This window comes from Lepidothrix coronata, unplaced genomic scaffold (genome assembly GCF_001604755.1).
Source record: "Lepidothrix coronata isolate B3197 unplaced genomic scaffold, Lepidothrix_coronata-1.0 Scaffold14, whole genome shotgun sequence".
NCBI lineage: Eukaryota > Metazoa > Chordata > Aves > Passeriformes > Pipridae > Lepidothrix > Lepidothrix coronata.
In genome coordinates this window covers 8,738,832-8,756,557 of record NW_016690194.1, presented here as the reverse complement: position 1 = coordinate 8,756,557, position 17,726 = coordinate 8,738,832, and the positions used below count along the sequence as shown (strand labels likewise).

At 37.8% G+C, this 17,726-nt stretch overlaps 1 long non-coding RNA gene across 1 annotated transcript; it reads right to left on the bottom strand.

Annotated features, from left to right (window-relative positions):
* Positions 1-1,683: 1,683 nt before the first annotated feature.
* Positions 1,684-12,118, bottom strand: LOC108493100. Its single transcript, XR_001873343.1, has 3 exons — positions 11,865-12,118; positions 8,310-8,346; positions 1,684-3,533 (listed from the first exon to the last, which is right to left on the bottom strand). It is a non-coding gene; the product is annotated as an uncharacterized LOC108493100 (long non-coding RNA).
* Between the last annotated feature and the right edge of the window lie 5,608 nt (positions 12,119-17,726).

Sequence of the window (17,726 nt, the reverse complement as noted above, 5' to 3'; positions counted from 1 at the left end):
AGCTGAACATGAGCCAGCAGTGTGCCCAGGTGGCCAAGAAGGCCAATGGCATCCTGGCCTGCATCAGGAGCAGTGTGGCCAAGAAGTCCAGGGAAGTGATTCTTCCCCTGTACTCAGCGCTGGTGAGGCCACCCCTGGAGTGCTGTGTCCAGTTCTGGGCCCCTCAGTTCAGGAAGGATATCGAGGTGCTGGAGCAGGTCCAGAGAAGAGCAACAAGGCTGGTGAAGGGACTGGAGCACAAGTCCTATGAGGAGAGGCTGAGGGAGCTGGGGCTGTTCAGCGTGGAGAAGAGGAGGCTCAGGGGAGACCTCCTCACTCTCTACAACTCCCTGAAAGGAGGTTGTAACCAGGTGGGGGTTGGTGTTCTCCCAGGTAGCTATCAGTAAGACAAAAGGGCACGGTCTTAAGCTCTGCCAGGGGAGATTTAGGTTGGATATTAGGAAGAAATTCTTTACAGAGAGGGTAATCAGGCATTGGAATGGGCTGCCCAGGGAAGTGGTGGATTCTCTGTCCCTGGAGGTTTTTAAGATGAGACTTGATGTGGCTCTTAGTGCCATGGTCTAGTAACCACGGTGGTAGAGGATTAAGGGTTGGACTTGATGATCTCAGAGGTAATTCACTTGGTGTGTATTATAAGGTAGCAACATCCCAGAACCCTTCACAGCCAGACACTGCAATACAGGGAGTCTTGCTACATGTCATCATTTCAGATACAAGTGTTAAAATGTGGGAAAATTACCATTTGTAAGAGTTTGTTACAGAGATTTATTCGCAGAAAGTGGAAGGATAGGTTTCATAAAAAAACAAGGCCTCTCAATATTGTGAGACATTTTTGTTGTTGAAAGAGGTAATTTAGCAAAATAGAAGCCTTTCATGAGAAAGTGCTTGTTTCAGTTAGGTTCTCAGGAAATGCTTTTGAAAATAGTGGTTTTTATAATACGTTCTTGCCTTGTTTCAGTGAAGGTTTTGATTGTGTTATCTGAAACAGAATTTAAGTGCATAATACTTAGAAATTTAATGAGAAGTGAAACTGTAATCTTCACAAAACTCCATAACATTGAAGAGGATTATTTGGATGTCAGTAGAACATTCTGAGTAATTCAAACTGAAAATGCACTTATTTTATCAGTTCAGAAAATTTCATCTGAACTATTGGTCATGAGAGGAAAAAGTCATTTCCTGCTCAGTGCCAGCATAACACCTCCTTCAGAAACTGTGGTCCTGGAGCTACTTGTCTGATGCACAGAATGGAGCATTTCCATGCAAGAGATCTATCTGGTGCCTAATGACCCAATGAATTTAGTAATGATTTCAGAATAACAAACACATTTTCCTCTATTTTATGACATTACAGTGAAATCGGGAGTAATTAAAATACAAAAGAGTCATGAGGCTTCCATTGCTCATCACTTTGCAAGCTGATTTTCCCTGACTTTTTCATCCCTGCTTTCTGTTTTCTGTCAAGTAAGAGAATTCTTTAAAGAGACCAAGGTTGCTCATTCAAACTCAGCCTCAGGGCAGCTTCTTGAATAAAACTTAGACCCTCATATATTTTACTAACAATTTATTCTACATCACTAGTAGATGATTACCTTTGATACATAGTTAAAAAAAAACAACAAGGTTTTGGTCTATAATAATTTACAAAACTTTCAGTTTGAATTAAAGATAACATGATCATGGAAAAGCAGCTGAGGATCACAAAGCTTATAAATTTTTAAACACTCTCTATTTTCAAAGTATAGACAATGTATTTTTATATTAGCTTTGTGTAAATCTATATGGACAGCAATCATGGTTTCATTTGTCTATGTAAATAAAATAGTTACTGTTAAGATATGTATGATTCCATATATCTACCCTATTTTCTTATACAGGGTTGGACAGAATAATGCATGTGGAAAAAATGAATAATGACATAGAGTAAAGGAGAAAAGAGTGAAAGCGATATATAGTTGCAACTTTCATTTTTGATGCATAATTTTAACTTTCATTTTGAGAAGAATGAATAATTCATTTAATGGCTACACATCTGTAGATGCCTAAGTAATACAACCAAGTAATTACACACCACGTAAACAGAGCAGGAAATAGCTGCATAGTTTCAGTAAGTTAACTGTACTTTTGCATTCACCAACATTCGTTCTACCTTTGTTAAAGTGATGTGTGTGTGTGTCTGGTCCAAGTGAAGGACCCTTCCTTTCAGATTCTGAGTTTGTGCCTGGCTCAGGTTGTAAAAGCTTAAAAGTTTCTTTCAAGTGACTGTTTTTTAGTCCGTGTAAAACCAATTTTATGGTCAATGCCTAATTTTCTTTAGACGCGGTCTTCTAAAAAACAAAGCAGAAATTGTTATCTCAACTAGCACCCACAATACCTGTTTCCAGCAACTGAACAAACTAATTATTCCATCTTGGTGATCAATTTTTCACTTGATACAATGGAAGTCTGATCTTTCAGTCTTGACATTTCTGGGTTTGATCCCTAGAAGTGATTGGCTCCTGTGTGTCTGTGTGGATGACAGGTTCAGCCAACTAAAAATTCAGGTATTTACATTTAAGAATATTGTTAATGTTCTCCACTGTGGTTTTTCCAGCTGGGGATAAAAATATTTAGCACATAATTTCTCGGAAATTAGGCAGATTTGCACCTCATGGATTCAGCACTGCAAATTACTAGCCATCCTCCACACTGAGCTCTTCCATCTTCCTGGGAAGGCAGTGACAGTCTTGCATTATGAGCAACTACAGGACTGTGCCCTTTGCTTTCTAGCAAATTAACTTCACAGAGACACTGTTTCCCTTTCTTCTAAGCTGGCTGCTGACCTTTAGCCATATTATCTGCTGAAAAGTAGTTGAAAATATGAGCTAAAATATGCGTATCATGTCTTTCAATTTATATGGAATAAAAAATTCAAAGGAAGCTAAAACTTCTCAAAGCATTAGCTGTACCACACTCCGACTGCTATTGAGTCTGAGTAACTTAGTTATTTGAATGCTGTTAAATAATTAAGCATTCTTTCTCATGTCTGTTTTCCCACTCTGTGTTTCCAGTTAAACTCTACAGAACACAGATATCTTATGTATAATTTGTTCTTTCAGGAATAAGCACAAATGAATGTAAAAATCTTGGAAACTGGTTGGATTGGTGAGTAATCCTGTACAAGCATGAGGCGTATCATTCCTTCTTTAACAGCTGAAACAAGTTTAGAGGAAGATAAATTCATTGTCATTCTTGCTTTGAATGCACCAGGCACCTTGTTACCCTTTATGTAAATATTTTCCAAGCCAAATCACTGTAGAAAGGAACATAAATGTGACCTGAGAGTGCTTCACCTATTGTGCCACTGTGGTCACTGCTGCAATTCATGGAAGAAACTAAAAAGTTTTATTTATTTTAGTTTTAATAACACTTCTGTAGGAGTCAGTGGTACTTCTGAGCCATAAGGTGTGGAGTCTCCTGTCAGTGGATGATGCTTTATATGAGGAAATTAGTCTTGGGTCTCCTTATTGGTATGGCCATTCCTTCTGGTAACACTGAAACCAGATAAAAAAAATTAAAACAAAAACCCAATAAATCCGACACTTCATTCCTCTGAAAAGTAACATTTTTTTTTTTTTTTAGCTGAATCATGAACACTGACAATCATGAACAGAAAAGAATGTCTGTGGGGGTATCTTTTAGTAATGCACATCATGACTGATCTGTTTATGAGCATCACTCAAGAGTTATACTAGGAAGGCCAAATCTTGTATCCTGTAACTCAATTTTATTTTGAGATAAACTCCTTCATTTCTCTGATCTTCTCATGTAATTGGCCCTATTAAAAACAAAGTATTAAAAAATCCATACCAGTGGCTATAGTGAAAACAATATGTAAAGTGAAAACAATATATATAGTGAAAACAATATGTAAAGATGTACATTTTCCTGAAACAATATGTAAAGATGTACATTTTCCTGAAACAATATGTAAAGATGTACATTTTCCTGAATTATTTCTATGCATGCTTAGGAAAAAATAGCAAATAGAAATAGAAGAATATTCCATCAGATGGAATAACTGAAATTCATTTGTCAGGTCAGGACTTCTAGTTTTTCATATTCAGGTTTGATAACACATTCATATTTGTCTCATTTTGAGGTAATAAAGGTAAAAGGAAGGAAGCTGTACACAAAGGCTGTCATGCACTGGTGGCATGCTTTTCATATTTCTCTATTCCTAAACAAGGTTAGTTCACTGAAAGCCATAGTCAGTATTTCTGCATTCATCAAATTAGTATCAATTGTGCTTCAATAAAGAGCAAATCAGGAAATCCATCCAAGTTCTTGCTGACAATCACAGTCTGCAAATACTCAGCAACATCAGTTTTATTGCTTCTATTGAAATTAATTTAATCTTTATACTCTAATTTAACTATTTCCTGAATTTATGTATGCAATTTTGATGTCATACACGTGAAATAGGTTTTTTCTGCCCACATAGAAGTAGAATAAACAAAACCATAGTAATTTATAATGAGTATCACTCCGTGCATTCAGCAGATCTGAGTCTGTAAAGCCACAGCGGCTGCTCTCCTGGAAACAGAGACCTATTTCCTCATTTTGAAAGCAAATGAAGCATGTCTTGAACATAACAGAATTGTGTTACTTGTTTTTTGTGTGTTTCCTTCTGACAAAAGCCCCCTCCATTTCTTCCCAGCTGGGATGCAGCTCCATAGTCACTCAAGGGGATTGAGGTGGCTGGTGCTGTTTTATGGTTTGCCCAGGTTTGGTGTAAGTGTTAAATTTAGTCTCAGAACACTTATTGGATCTAACTTCATCTCAGAACACTCATGGGATTGAACTCCTTGGGAGTTTTATGCAGGAGATCATGTTATTCCTGAATCCCAGTAAGAATCAGAGGTCAGCAAAACTCAGCACTATCAAGAAAGATGCACTGGGAATTAGCAGAATTAGCTGAGAATTAGCTGGGAATTTTTGGGTCTGAAATGAATTTTGATGCTTTTTCAGTGTTAATGTTTAACATTTATTCTTAAGCAGTGGTTAAGAACAGATTTCCAAGGCTGACAGTTAAATCTCTCAGCCCTAAGTGACACCTGGGCTCCCTCTTTTACCTTTGGGCTTTGCATCCTTTCCCCAGCTCTGAGCAGCAGTGCTGTTTATTTCCTTATAGACTTCTTTCACAGGAGGCTTCAGAACCACTTGTAGTGAATGATCATCTTTTTCAGTTTCTTTTTCTGCTTTTGAGAACACCCCAGCCTCTAGAGGTGGAAAGATCAATTCTGATATTTTTGACACCAATTTATTCTGCTCAGGTGCTACTAAAAGTTCTCAGAAAGAGTTTATAATTACATTACAGTTTCGGTTCTAGTGATGTTTCTGGCAGTGAAGAACAGAGAGACTTGCTGATTGAAAGGAAACAATTATTCCCTCTTCCTTTCTCCAAGAATCCTGTTTCACCCTTCACGGGGAGCACACAGTGGGTCACAGCAAGTCTGGCTCTTCACTTTATGCATTGTTTAAGGACAACCAGAGCTGAGCTACTGCTGAGCTCCCAAAGCTCATTTTAACTCTGGGGCTATATTTCTGGTAGTGCAAGAGAGAGGTTGACAGGCAGCAAAGCCATTCCCTGTCCCTGTGCAAGCAGCAAAGCCATTCCCTGTCCCTGTACTGGTGTACCAAAGGAATTAAGAAATATTAATAATAGAAATGTTATTTTTTGCCAGAGGCAGGGTGGTGTTTCTAACTGTGGTGCTGTGGTGCTGTAGTTTTATGACTCAGTTTTTGTACAAAGGGGAGAACTTGACATTTAGCCCAATATTGAGCTACTTTTCTTTTCTTTTTTTTTTGGAGGAGACTGAGGGGAAGAGGAAGTTATGGTTGATTATCTTGTATTTTTGTATGATGTGTCATAAACTGAGATAAGAAGTTTGTAGTAAATATGTATTACAAGTCTGGCACGGAGTTGCATGTTAGAAATCAGTAGCATGGTAGCATTTATCACCTTATTAGAAGCCTGGACAGACTGTGAATGACAAAGTTAAAAAGGTAGTCTGAAGTTTAAATAATCAAAAGAAGACTGCTGTAAGTACAAAAGGTGAAACGAACACCCAAACAGACTTCATCTTTTAAAGATTCTGAATTTCCAGGTCTAGTGTCACTATACAGGTTCACTGGTGCAGTCATTTAAAGTAAAAGATTCCTGAATAATTCCTCAAACTCATCTTATGCCTTCTGCACATTTTAGAAAACTAATTTTTCAGGCATCATGCCTTAAAAATACTCTGATTTAAAAAAAAAAGGTTTATAAATGGTCTAATTATTAATAGTATATATATATTTGGCTCAGTAATAGCACAACTGGCTAAAATGTTGGCATTGCCACATTGCCAACAAACCAATCCCCCAAAATTGTAGTTGAAGTACTGTTGACATCACTTAGAAAATCTAGTCCAGGATGAGAAGGAAACATCAAAACAGGACACTTATTATGAGGAAAATTAAAATTATGAGTTCTAGTTCAATTTACTATTTGCAAAATCATATTTACATTATTGATATGGTTTGAAGCTGGCTCCCTGCCAAGTCCCCAAACCTCACCAAAAGACTCCCCTCCCCCTCCACAAACCAAGGGAGAAGAGGGAAAAAAGAAAGAGAACTGAAACGAGCGAGAGAGACAGCTAAAGCAATATATATAAATATATTTACACTTATATTACAGTTATATACAATTGAAATACATATACAATTTCACAAGGAAAGAGAAAGGGAAGGGGGAAGGGAAAAAGGAACACAAACAAAATAAAATATACAAGATCAATAGCCCAAGATCTAGCAACTAAAAGAATTAGCAAAAGAATATCTTACTACTCTCCTTGGGACAATGGAAAGTCATGCTGGAATGACTGCCGGCAACCTCTGCCTCCCAGGGTTGGCAAGGCCTTACCAGGCCTCACTCCCCAACCCGACAGACTCAACAGCAGGGAAACTCGCACCTCCAAAGCTGCCAGAAGGAAAGAGTGCTGAAGGCCTCTCCTCCTTTCTTCTTATACCTCGACTTACATAAAAATCGTAGGGAATACTGGGTAAATCTGGGCACTTCCTTGGTTACAAACTGGTCACCAAGGAAGGCCTAGACTAAACTACCACAGTTACTATATATGCCTCTGCATCTTATGCTTAGGTTACTATTACAGTTTTTGAAGCAGCACATGATTTAAAATCATATGGGTCACAGCAAGTGAATATTCATCACAAAGTGAGACGAAATATGAGGTTTCAGTCTCTAGCTTTAGTGGTCTCATGCATATTTTTCATTACTTTATTCTCAGTTCTAGTTGTAAGAGTAAGATCTAACACATTCTGTTTGCCTTGTGCTAATATGTAATAAAAGTTTTGAAGCAATTTCAGCATTATGAATGCTTCTTGTCAGTATTTTGCCCAACAACTTAAAGCAGTAAAAACTTATTATACTGCATTGCTTTCTTCCTTCTTTGGATTTTTTTTTTTTTGGTAGTTTCCCAGACTGCCTTTAATATGCAACAGGAAGTCTGCACATGGCTTTTCATTTTCTAGCTCTTTTGATACAGCCTGCTGTTTCATGGGTGTTCTTACATTTTCTGTAGCTCTAAAACTTTTCTGTTCTGAAAGTGCTTTGTGAATATCTTAATTTACAGACAACCATGTAGGGAGGCATTTTTCACTTGTGGGTTAAAAAAAGAAGAACAGAGAATTTCTAATCAATTTTTTGTATTTTTTCCCCCCTGAATTCTTAGGATTTTTCCAAGAAAAACTTAGTACGTTTGAGCTGACCTGAAGCTCTCTAAAGACAATGGAAAGATTTTTGTTGATTTTCAAGGGCTTTGGATCATAGTATATTTGTTCAGTAGACATGCAAGAAATGTATGTGACTTAGAAAAGTCTGGGAATCCAAAGATGTGTAGGTTTATACTTTCAAAGTACTCCTGAAAGGGAAAAGAAAAAAAAATCTACACTTTTGATGTTGCCAAGAGTAAAATATAACTGGAAACTGAAAATTATTTAATTAATGCAGTTCACTTTGTTGTAGACAAAAGGGGGTTACTGCACATCACCTCAACAGGACAGTTTTAAAAGTAGTTAAATGCTAGGTTCCAAGGCAATTTCATTTTCTTATTGTAGTGAACAAATTTAATGCTTGAATGTGCCCTAGAAATAGTCATCCCAAGGCAATTTTATATTCTTGTTGTTGTGAATTTTTGATGCATGATGTTCTAGAAATAGTGCTTGGAACAGAATACACATCAAAATTAAAAAAAAAAAGTACTTACTCTCATTTCAGACACCACTTGGAATGTAAATTGCAATCTGGAGGAGGCAAAAATGGATAATTCAGCATAGAAAGAGTCAATTTAAATTGCTTATTTTTATGGATTCCTTTGGGAAGATTTAAAGTTACAGGAGAAAAGGAAAGAAGAAGAACAAAATGTTGTGGAAAATAAATAGTACATCCCTTGATAAAACTGAGAAGACTTCAGATGTTTTAAATGAAAGCAAACTATATTTGAAGAAAGTGGACTGTTTAAATATATCTTATCCTCTTTAAATGCATAAAGTTATAATTACATAGTAAATTTTAATCAGATAAATGATCTGTGTTAGGTGATTTGTAAAAGCTGAAAACCTGTACTACTATATGTTTCCTTTCTGACTGTATAATAATTTTCCATTTTACAATGGAATTTTATCATACTGAAGGTGAATTTAAGCAGAGGAAAAGAAGGCAAAGGAAATAGAAAATTGCTTCTGTTGCTCACACAGAATAAATAAAAAATGCACTTGTTATGCTTTTCTCCCCCCTCCCCAAAAGAAATGTTCTGCAAGGCTTTTGAGATGCAAGTTGCAAAAACACAGTATTAAGATAGTTACATGATTTACATGGGCAAGTTCTAGTTCACATATTTAACTATTATAAAATTCTTATTTTCTTTTAGGTGGATGTCACGCTCTGGATTAAGCCATAAACTGCCCAGAGAGGTTAAATTTTTATTTAAAACTTTTTAAAAGCCTTTTGGTTTGTTATAACCTCTAATTAGCATCTGGAGAAAGAGTCTCACACTCTTCTCTAGGAGAAAGGCTATTTAATTTAGTGAGAAAATAGGATATTTTGGCAAAAAGTATTTACACGAGTAAAATACAACCAGGAAAAAAACATTTCACTAAAACATTCAGCACAAAGATCCATTCCACAGGAAACACCCACTAAAATAATTCATATACCAGCTTTAGTAAAACACAGTTCACTGGTTTTAAGTTACCCACAAGAGAAAGAAAAGAGTGAAAGAAAACAGATTAAAAGGGGTAAAGAGAAAAGAAAGAGAGAAGCAGAGAAAGGAAAGGGGAAAAAAAATGGTTGCTGACAAGATTTGGTGATTCACATGGTACCAGCTAGAGAGGGAGAAGAGAAAGACAGGGATACCACATGGAGTCTCATGTATTTCTAGAGTTCAGTTTTCCCTCCCAGGCAGGTTATCCCACCAGCGCTTTCCAGCCCCAGCTGAGTTGTGCTGTAGCCAGTCACAGGCTGCAGGGGTGTGGTGTGGGCGAGCTCTCAGGCAGCTCTGCCTTGACTGACAGCCCGACTGACAAGGCTGCAGGGCCTTCAGCTCTGCCACGTGCTCTGCGCGGGCTGCAGGCCTTGCCTTCAGCTCTGCCCTGTGCCCTCAGCAGAGGCCTGATGTGCAGGCCTTACCATGGACCTGCAGGTCCAGGGCCAGCCCCTCCCCACATGCGCACACACACTCTCACAGTGAGTTGGTTCCGACCCGTATCAATAATTCCATGAGATTCGGATCCAGGATCTCACAGTGGACTGTTCCAAATCAATTCATTGCTTTTCTTTTGCTGTTCACCCATTATATTACCTTTGCTGTTCACCCATTATATTACCTTCTGTTTTGGCCTATGGTAAGATGCCAGGGAGACAGTTCATGACATTGCAGTTTTAACTACAAAAAAATATTCCAACAAGGTGATCTTTCTTGAGAGTTTAAAGGACACACAAACCACAGTTTGTCACGGGAGAATTTTTCCATGAAAATTATTTGAATGGGTCTAAGGCTGATATAAATATATGTATTTGGCTTGCAATTAGAATTGTTCTATTGGACTAGTACACAATGGTCAGGAAAAATAAAAAATAATCTGTACCTTTCATGCGTTGTGCATCTCCTTGGGCATTAGAAGGTCCCAGGGTAAATGTCTGTGACAGGTTAGAGACCTGAAAATGTCTCTCAAAAAAAGGCACCTGATCTATTCCTACAAATTCTCTTAAAATAAAATATATCACACTCTAGAAATGCTTTCCGTTTGAATACAGGAGACCAGGGTGATGATTTTACATGTAAGTACCCACACTCATTAGTTATTAGTGTAACACTTCAGGTGTTGTACAAGGAACTTGCATCTCTGAGTGAGATATGAGGATAAATAAATGAGGATTGGTTTATTTATTGCACCTAAAATTGTTTTCAGGAAGTCTTTTTTGCTATTTGAGTAGTTCGTATTGGGTTTCCTCTAACTGGAATAATGACAAATTATCTGAGTGTGTTCTCCTCTGGCACAGATGCCTTGTTCCAAGACAAGGATCATTCACTTTTGGAAGGGTGAGTAAAAGCATCATGATGCAGTTACGTGCTAAGATAAAATCCTAAAGTAGATCCACAGGTGTTTTGTTGCTTTATAATTGTTCATTCTGCAAGGCCAAAGGCTGTGAATGCTCTGCAAGACTCTTTGTCCTCTTCAGTGTAAATCACACAGACATGAGAGTCTACAAAGACTTTTAAACTATTAGGAAGTTTGCTTGCTGCTCAAATTTATTTGCGAGTATGATTTAAGAGCTAAATACACCTGATGCTGTTACTAATCACAGGAGTAAATCCTATCATTATCCAGTAAGAAAATTCTCCAGATGATCTCTTGTCTTTTTAAACATGCATTGATTAAAGTGCCACAAGCACTTTTGTTAAATAGAACAGAAGTGTCTGCACAGATACTTAATCTGTTATGCTTCCCTCTGCCTTTATTACCTGCATTTCTGCATCTGAGCTAGTTGTCCAGAATTTCTTTAGTGGAGAAAAATAGCACCCTTGAAGTGCAAGCTCCCTCAATTAACCTTAATTTTCTTTCCTGCATGCCTCCAACTACCTCCAGTTTTATGGATTAGGTCCATCCCACAGAGTCAGTCATGTTATCAGTTTCCCAACTCACGCCTTCACTTTTTATCTAGGGGCTTAATTACGGATGTCTGTACACAAAAGTGATCCCTCGCATTCTTAGGGACTTTCAATAACAATTCTGTGGCTTTCCTTCCTTTCCATTGTCTCTCCAACCACCCATTTCCCTCACCACATTTTGCAGGGTCAGACTGTTCCAGGTCCATGAGATGTCCCTTGTTTGAGGGTGAATTAGGTGTCTGTCAGTGTCATAGGTTTACTTGTTCTAAAAAAAAAAACCCAAGTGGATTTTTTTTCTTTCCCCTGCATCCTTTTGAAAGAGGGATATTGAAGGAGGGAGGGGGAAGGTAGTTCTTGTGGCTGGAGTGATTGACATACACAAAAGAACTAACTACCAGGCCTGCATTCCAGACTGATGGCTGTCAGAAGACTGTGGGGGGAGGTTAGTTTTTTTCCCCTCTCCTTGGGAAACAGCAGGCACTTCACTTTTGCCCTAATTGAGGCAAGGTGTTTTGGAGGGGTCCAAGGTTCACTTTGTTTTTAGGCCTAGTAATCTGGCTGTTTTCTGGCCCCAGTTTGCCTTCAATTTTCCTGCGCCCTGTTTTGCCCCCAGCCCAGACCTGCTTGAACTTCATCAGAGTCTTGACCCACCTTCAGAGGAACCTTTTGGGGAGGAGGCCACCCTTTCTCTCCTCCACTCCCGTGTTGGCAGAGGCTTGTGCCCATCGATGAGGGGGGGAAGTCCTAGCCACAGCCAGTTGCATGAGTTTCGTGGGAAGAGCCCCCTTTTTCCTCTATTCCCCTTCCCCTTCTTGGTGTGTGGGGAGAAAATCACCATCGTTGCCTTCTCCCACGTACCGAGGCCCCACACAGTGACCACCAGCGCCCAACAGCTCCCCCTGCTGACCAACACCCAGCAACTGCAGGCTCTGCTCCTCCAGTGATCCAACAGCGCCCCCTCCTCATCGTGGTTTTAATTGTGCCAAAAGGCAGAAAGTACTGAACTGTTTCCGTTTTGAAGGGGGTTTTTGGGTACAGGATTATTGTTTGGTTGGTTTTGTGTTCTTTTGTTGTTCTGGCAATACACATATATCCTCTAATAAAGGGCTGTTATTTTTTCTTTCTCCATACTTCCTCAATTGGAGCCTCTTAATTTCGGATTTATAATTGCTTAGAGAGAGGAGTTTGGTCTTCCTCATAACTCCTCCTCCTTAGTAAAACACTTCAGTCTCATTAAACTGATACGGTCAGAGATGCTCCTGTTCTTGTTCTTGGACAAAAGAGAGCTAAAGAGGTATTTTATGGATAAGGCATTTCGTGCTGATGAGCTGGATGTTAACAAGAGCAGCTGTACAGTGAGCAATTTCTTTCAGCACCAACTGCATTAACTGCTTAATCCAAGAACAGTAGCCTGCTTTGACAGGCAATGGGGAGCAGTATCATGCTAAGGTTATATGCAGAACATTAAAGCTGTGAGGATCAAATTACTTGTTTATTTACTTATGTATTTATTTATTTTCAGCCATCACTTTAATTTTTTTCTTGCAACAATTTTGTTCTGTGGTGTGAAGTTTATTTCACTTTTCAAAAAACAAAACAACAATCCATCAAAGAAACTGGAATATAAAATGTAGGCCACAAGAAGGAACAAAATTGGTGGTGCTGCTGATTTCTGTCGGTACTGTGGGAAGCTGATAAGTAGTATCAAAAATGTTGCTGCGGAAAAAAAAGTAAGTTAACCAGGTGTAGCATTACCCAGTTCTGTCAAATTTGTGGGGTATGGAGGTTGCGTGAAATTTTGACCCTCAATAAGAGTTTCCCAGATTTGCTAATTACACACAGAGCTATGTGACTGTATTTGAAAAATGCAAAAAAAAATAAGAAAGGAAAAAAAAATTATTAGTTTTTCTCTGTATGAATTTTGCATATGACACTTCTTCATGTTGTTAATTTTAATGTGAAAATGGCATTAAGTCTATTTTTCACTCTTTTCTACACGTTTCTAATTCAGTTATAGGACTGGAATTTTTTTAACTTGTATTTCCAACTGCAATCAATTTATTCAACAAAATTCCATTAGTATAAAATATAAATTACTTTAAAATATTCTTGTATTTTGTTAACATCAAATTTTCTGTTAAAATCTAATGGTAAAACATTTATGTTTTAAAATTGCACCTCCAATTTCTCAGAAAGTTGCCCAGTTTCACTGCAGGGAGATTAATGGTGTAAATTACAGTCATGATGTATGAAAACCTGGAGAAACTAGCTAAAAACTGTGAAATCTGTGCAGTGTGGCATGTATCAGTAGATGAACTTGGAAAACCCCTTGACTTAGAAAGCTCTTTGGTTTTCCAGTCTATTTTTTTTTTTAAATATTGTGAAGAGATATTTTCACAGATGTTCACAGAAATGGTGACTTTGTAGGTAATTATATTTCCTTTCTGACAATATCTATGTTACTTATCCCCTTATCATACTTTCTGAATAGCACACAGTCCTAAATACTCTTCTAATGCTCTGCTGAGGTGAGATAGTTGGTTGTCATCATCTGCCTCCTGACAATAAACCCATGGGTAAGAAGTTACATCTACTGAGAAATGACAATTTGTGGGTTTGCCAAATTTTATTTTTCTTAATTTTTCTTTTCAAACACAGAGAAAGTAAGCCTGACAGACCTCAAGGAGCATTGGACAATGCTCTCAGGCATGTGGTGGGATTGTTGGGGTGTCCTGTGCAGGGCTAGGAGTTGGACTTGATGGTCCTGGTGGACCCCTTCCAGTTCAGCATATTCTGTGATTCTATGAAAAGTGTTAAAGAAAAAAAAAATCAAAGGAAACTTAGTTTTTGCAGGGTGGTATATTCAGGGAGCAGCATGTAGAGGCATCAAGGCCTTCTTCTGATCCAAGAACTGTACTGAGTGTTATGCTCCTCTGCAATACTGCTGTTTAAACCTGATTCCAAAGCCCATCCCTGTCTGTGTAATAAGTTGGCAAAGATCACAGGAATGCTCATGTGCCTGCCTGATCAGTGATTTCTACACTTTCCAGTCAGCAGGAGAGGAGGTTTTTGCTTCTGCCTACTCAGAGCGCGACTGGTTTCGATGGAGCTTTCACAGCAAAAATCAGTTGAATATATAGCATAAGATAAAAAAGTGAAGGGACCCAGGGCTGGGTGGTTGCTAATCTTCATGTATAAGACTGAGGAGGTGACTTAGTTTGACCCTGTCTATTAAATGCAGTCTCTTGATGTACTTCATTAACTAGATTCCTGGCTGGGGTTAGGATTTGAATAGAGAATCCATTTTTAGTTTCTTAAATTATGTCCTGCTTTCTGCACTGCTTCCTTTGCCAGAGCAGTGACTTAACCTTCCATGCTAAGATTTTGACTACTTTATTTGCAGTTTATTCTTGACATAAAAGAATGTATTTAAAAGAATCCCCAAGACAAAGTGCATTCCTATATTTTCAATTTTCCCTCATGTTTTGGCTTTGTAATACCTAAAACTGTTATGAGGAGTACAGCTCTAATTAAGAACTTCCCCAAAGGCAAGTTGTATCTTAGTATTTACTTCAGTTATTTATGGTAATAGTGCCACTTGCCTTTTGTTTTGTTTCTGAGAGGTTAGCTTTAATATTTCAGAATTGCAGAATGAAAAAATCAATTAACATCTCCTGGTACTGTAAATTACAGAAAGATAAAATGTAAGATGAGAAGAAACCCAGACTGATGTTTCAACAGTTTACCTGTACCAAACCAGGGAAATGACTGCTTCAGGGGAAAAAGTAAAAGCATTTCTATATACTGAAATCAGAAATCTGAATGGTGAAACAACTGTTTTTTGATCATGCAGGTCAGAGCAAGCTTCTTCTGTTGAATATTGATAGTGCTTAAAAATATCTATATGTTTATAGCACATTTTATTGATGTTTTTGACATTTGTGATGTCTCAAATATGTTTTGAGACATATTTGATTCTTTGGAACTCTGATAGTGAATAATAAGAAGACTCCAAAAAGTCTTTGACGTTAAGTGCATGTTTTTTGTGTAATACCTATTTATGGCCTTCATCTTTAAGATGTAAGTTAATGTAGTTATTGTGGGTAGTCAGAATAATTTTTCAGTAAAAATTGGCATATCGAAGACCGATGATACCAGTGGAAAAATCTGCAAGAGAGCAAAGCATTTGACATTTGACAGGAGCTGAACAGGAATTTAGAAGCAGCTGATGGTCAGTCATACTTGATTTTCCCTTTGGTCAGCTCTGACTGAAATAAAAACCACACAGAAATCTAAGAAATTAAAGAAAGGGCTTGCAGTCTTATGAAGAAACCCAGTTCTTTAGTGCTCTTCTCAAAGGGTGATCTTACCCTAAATATATACATAATTTTCATCTTTCATGTACTTTGTCCTACTTCTTACTCCCAAGGAAAGTATTGTGTTCCTTTCTGTGTGCAGTACCACTATGAATGAGCTGATCTGTTTGATGTCAGCAGCCATCAGGGCCTCATTCTACACTGAAAAGGAACTAAAGTGGTTTTCCAAGGTCCTCTTCACTACCTATTTTACCTGATCAGAGGAAGGTGCCCTTTGGGTCTTGCTTTAACAGTTTGTCCTCATGCAATCTCAGACTCAGTAATTTCAAACTTTAAGATTTTCTTGGTGCCTAAAGCACTTTTACTGGTGCTTTACCTAAACAAGTTTACATGGGCTATGTAATTCCTGTGTTACTTGTGATGTATATCAAATTATTGATGTAAAAATCTCTAGTTTTAAATAAAATTGTCAATTCTGAATGAAAATGAAAGATGCCAATGGCAAAAATCCTCAAAAATACTAGATAGATTAATTACATACTATTACTTAAATGTTCAAAAGGTTTTTTTTTATTTTTGTGAATATTTAATTGTCTATTATGAATGTTTATTCAGAAATCAAAACTGATACAGACATGCAATCTACACATGGTATTTTAAAAGCGAGAGAAGAATCCAGTCAAAGCATTTGAGATCTTGACAGAACGTTAGGAAACATTCTGGAGGAACCTAGGAGACACCGGGTGACTGCAGAATGTTGGTGGTACCATCATGGACTACAGAGAAACATGAAAATTTACATTTTTGAATCATGCCTAATGTGACCAAAGGAAAAAGCTGAAAAAATCCCTTTAATCTTTTATGTGCTCAGGTTATTATAAAAAGAGATAAAATTGATTGGAGAATTCTGTTTAAGGGGATAATTTGCAATGATGCTTTACTGGCTATTATGATTACAATTCTAATTAAAATACTTAAATATGGCATATGTAAATAATTAAGGAGGCTAGAGAACATAAGCTAACAATGCAACTGACTGAAATAACGGGCACAGGAGAACTGTGCATTCTATAAAGAGAGGTGGGGATGGAATTTGGTATATACCCTTTTGATCTGTATGTATTAGATCTAGGGGAAAGGGCAATTTTTCTCAGGTAGTTTCATTTTTTTTTCTTCATGTCTTTAATCACTATCTTGCTGCTAAACTTTGCAGGAATCTCCAAACATTCCCTTTGTTTTAGAACGCATGAAAGAAGTCCTGTAGAAGTGGAAAACTGGTGTTATTCTTCAATCTTTGTACTTTCAATGTATTTTTTTCTCCAGCTTTTTAAAATATTTGTTTAACCTGGAGTGTAGTGTTCTTGCAGAGGCTCAAAGCTGTGATATTGATTAACTACAAAGCAGGCTATTCTGGTAGTATTCCATTTTGCCTCAGAGCAGGAAGCGTTGGAAACCTCTTGAGGAAGTGTTGAGCATGACTATAGAGATTTAAGTGGTATAGAAAAAAAAAAAAGAAAAAAAAAAGATTTTGTTGTTCCTTATCTCAGCTGAACTGATACTCTGTAAAACCTCTACGCTGGACTTCCGAAGGGCAGATTTTGGCCTATTCAGAAGACTAGCTCAAAGTGTACCCTGGGAAACAACCCTTGAAAACAAAGGGGTCCAGGAGGGATGGACATGCTTCAAGAAGGAAGTCTTGAACACACAGGAGCAGGCTGTTCCAGTGTGCTCAAAGGCAAGGCAGTGGGGAAGATGACTGGTCTGCCTGAAAAGGGAGATTTTGAAGGAAATTAGGGCGAAAAAGAGAGCCTACTGATTATGGAAAAAAGGTCTGGCTATTTAAGAAAAGTTTAGGAATATAGGTAGGTCATGTAGAAAGAAAATTAGAGAGATGAAGGCACAACTTGAACTTAATCTCGCCACTTCTGTGAAGGATAAAAAAAGTCCTTCTACAGATACATCAATAACAAAAGGAGGGCAAGGAAAACCTCCATTCTTTGTTGGACATGGGGGGGAATATAGTTATCAAAGATGAGAAGGCAGCTGAGGTATTTAACACCTTCTTTACCTCGGTTTTCAACAGTAAGACAGGTTGTCCTGAGGACAGGTTGGCTTCTGGAACTGGTAGAAAGAGATAAGAATCTGAATAGCCCCCCTGTAATCCAGGAGGAAACAGCTGGTGGCCTGCTGAGCCACT